We start from the raw sequence: 3,684 nt of genomic DNA on the forward strand, positions 1-3,684 counted from the left end.
AAAATTACTTTACTGAAACGCAGCACGTTTATTTAAAAAATTACTTTACTGAAACGCAGCACGTTTTTTTAACACAGAGACAAGAAACATTTATTAACACAGAGACGAGATACATTTAATCGCCTTATTTGTGCATGAAAAGCACGGCGCGAGGCCTAGTGCGGCAGGCTTCGCGAGGCCTAGTGCGGCAGGCTTATTAACACAGAGATGAAACGCAGCACGTTTATTTAAAAAAAAATTACTTTACTGAAACGCAGCACGTTTTTTTAACACAGAGACAAGAAACATTTATTAACACAGAGACGAGATACATTTAATCGCCTTATTTGTGCACGAAAAGCACGGTGCGAGGCCTAGTGCGGCAGGCTTCGCGAGGCCTAGTGCGGCAGGCTTATTAACACAGAGATGAAACGCAGCACGTTTATTTAAAAAAAAATTACTTTACTGAAACGCAGCACGTTTTTTTTTAACACAGAGACAAGAAACATTTATTAACACAGAGACGAGATACATTTAATCGCCTTATTTGTGCACGAAAAGCACGGCGCGAGGCCTAGTGCGGCAGGCTTCGCGAGGCCTAGTGCGGCAGGCTTCGCGAGGCCTAGTGCAGAAGGTGGTGGTGGGGGGTGGTGGGGTGGTGGTGGTGGGGTTGGGTGGTGGTGGGGGGTGGTGGTGGGGGGTGGTGGTGGGGGGTGGTGGTGGGGGGTGGTGGTGGGGGGTGGTGGGAGGGGTGGTGGGAGGGGTGGTGTTGAGGGTGGTGTTGGGGGGTCTTTAAATCTCACAGCGTTTCTTGTCAAAACAAACACTTTTAATTAACGTTACACTAGAATACAGTAATTTTTTCTTTAACTTCTCTATACCCGGTCGATATCCCTGTACCGGTACTAAGTATTATTCCTACCAGCCCACCCCGCAGGGTCCTGTTACTGGTAGGAACGAAGTGGACCAGACCACCAATAGATGAATGTGTCCGTCCGTCCGTCCGTCCGCATCCGTCCGTCCGTCCGCGTCCGTCCGTCCACCCGTCCGCGTCCGTCCGTCCGTCCGTGTATCAACATCGCCCCCTACTGCAAACACTTGGCATGACCCTGTCCGACAAGATGGCCACCCGCTCCCCCTGCGATCTGTGAATTAAGCAAGATGGCCGTCGCTTCCGGCGCATCACGGCAAAACTTTAAACTTCGCTTCAAAATTACTTTACTGAAACGCAGCACGTTTTTTTAACACAGAGACAAGAAACATTTATTAACACAGAGACGAGATACATTTAATCGCCTTATTTGTGCACGGAAAGCACGGCGCGAGGCCTAGTGCGGCAGGCTTCGCGAGGCCTAGTGCGGCAGGCTTATTAACACAGAGACGAGATACATTTAATCGCCTTATTTGTGCACGAAAAGCGCGGCTTCGCGAGGCCTAGTGCAGAGGCTTCGCGAGGCCTAGTGCAGAAGGCTTCGCTAAGTCTACTGGAGAGAAGGCTTCGTGAGGCCTAGTGCAGTAGGCTTCGCGAGGCCTAGTGCGGCAGGCTTCGCGAGGCCTTGTGCGGGAGGCTTAACACAGAGACGAGATACATTTAATCGCCTTATTTGTGCACGAAAAGCGCGGCTTCGCGAGGCCTACTGCAGAGGCTTCGCGAGGCCTAGTGCAGAAGGCTTCGCTAAGTCTACTGCAGAGAAGGCTTCGCGAGGCCTAGTGCAGTAGGCTTCGCGAGGCCTAGTGCGGCAGGCTTCGCGTGGCCTAGTGCGGGAGGCTTATTAACACAGAGACGAGATACATTTAATCGCCTTATTTGTGCACGATAATTTTTTCTTTAACTCCTCTATACCCGGTCGATATCCCTGTACCGGTACTAAGTATTATTCCTACCAGCCCACCCCGCAGGGTCCTGTTATACAGGTTAAGGGGGGGAGCCAGGAAGGGGCCGTGGGGGGGGCTAAGTTAAGCCGCCTTTTGTTATGCTGCAGGGGGTCAGGGGGACGGAGAGGCGATGGCGAGCGGTTGTCAAAAACGAAAGTGACCAACTGTACGAAATGGAAATGGCTGTACAATTATAAGGCAGCTAAAGTTTGACTTGGTTGATGACATCTTTCCAATGATTGCTCAATTTAAAACCATCCTCTCGGTTGAAGTTGTGTCTATGTTTGTATATCTGGATGGCTTCGTGGACACATCTTTGGTAGTATCCGGGAGGTTTGCAGAGCACTTTGGTATCGGAGAAAACAATATCATGAGAACCCGCTGTGTTGAAACAATGATCAGCTACGGCCGAAGAATTCGTTCTGCCGTGTTACAAATCTGATTTGTGCTCGCGAATTCGGTCATAAATATGTCGTTTCGTCTCCCCGATATAGCAGTCACCGCAGATACAACTCAATTTGTAAACACCGGGGTACTGTAAGTGAGTGGGTGGCTGGTAAGTCTAGACCTGCAGTGTGGTGAGTGGGTGGTGAGTGGGTGGTTGAGGTGTGGCCTGCAGTGTGGTGAGTGGGTTGCTTGAGTCTAGACCTGCAGGGTGGTGAGTGGGTGGTGAGTGAGTCTAGACCTGCAGTGTGGTGAGTGGGTGGTGAGTGGGTGATTGATTTGTGCCTGCAGTGTGGTGAGTGGGTGGTTGAGTCGAGACCTATAGTGTGGTGAGTGGGGGTGGGTGGTTCAATTGTTTAACGCTGTGGTTTCCAAACAGCGTAATTGGAGGTGGAAACGAGAGCAGAGTTTTCTTTGGGGAGAAGCGCACACGCTGGTTTTGCTGACATTGGCAGCCAGTTTGAGTGACGTGAATTGGTTTTGCATTAATTGCCGACAAAGGGGCAAGGGCGAGGTTTGTTTAAAGCAGTCGGCGGTGAAACGCGAAGCGGTTTCCTCGGCCGTGTCTCTGTAAACACACGGGGGGGGGGGGGGGTTACAACGACTCGAAGCCCAGGAGACACTAGGACACGCTCGTGCTCTGGGCTTCTCGTGGACAGTTCGTGTGACCCGGGGTGGCACGTCCGTAGATCGACTCGGTTGGACTCCCGACACGCGCGCTTCGTGTGACGCCTCGTGAACTCAAACCCCGTGCACCTCGTCAAAACGACTCCACAAGAAACAACACGATCTGGCTGGCTGCACCACAGCAGTGTGTTAGTACATATTCACACGAAGTATTTAATTTGACGTTTCTGCAACATAGTTTCAATTGTACTTGTATAGATTTTAAAAGTTTATGCACTTTCGTTCAGAGTAATGTGTCCTATTTTCAGTGTTTAATCCCGTTTCAACTAAATAAAAGTGAAAACGCATCGCACCAGCCACGCGACCTTATGGGAGTGCATCATTTCAAGAGCATCGGTTCAACACAAACTGGACCCGTTTCACAATTCAGCGTCTCATCAGCATCTTTAATTATCCTGGAGAAATCCGATGAGCCCTGAAGCTCTTTTTCACATGTCCAGTAGGGGGCGGTCAGAAAGTTACAACAAACAACACAAAGTATAGGGAAGGTAAGCAAGTAATTAATAATAAATACAAAGAAAGTAAACACGTCCAAATTGCATAAGTACATCAATTCCCAAACTTGGACAAGGCATCAAAACAAGAGGGAAACAGTCACTGATCACACCAAGACAACAACACAGTCCCTCAATAACATCGAACTATCGACACGTAGTAGGCAAGGATGAAAGTTACAAATCAACATTCAGGCTCGCTGTG

Source organism: Lampetra planeri, chromosome 34, assembly GCF_965212315.1.
Source record: "Lampetra planeri chromosome 34, kcLamPlan1.2.h2, whole genome shotgun sequence".
Lineage (NCBI taxonomy): Eukaryota > Metazoa > Chordata > Hyperoartia > Petromyzontiformes > Petromyzontidae > Lampetra > Lampetra planeri.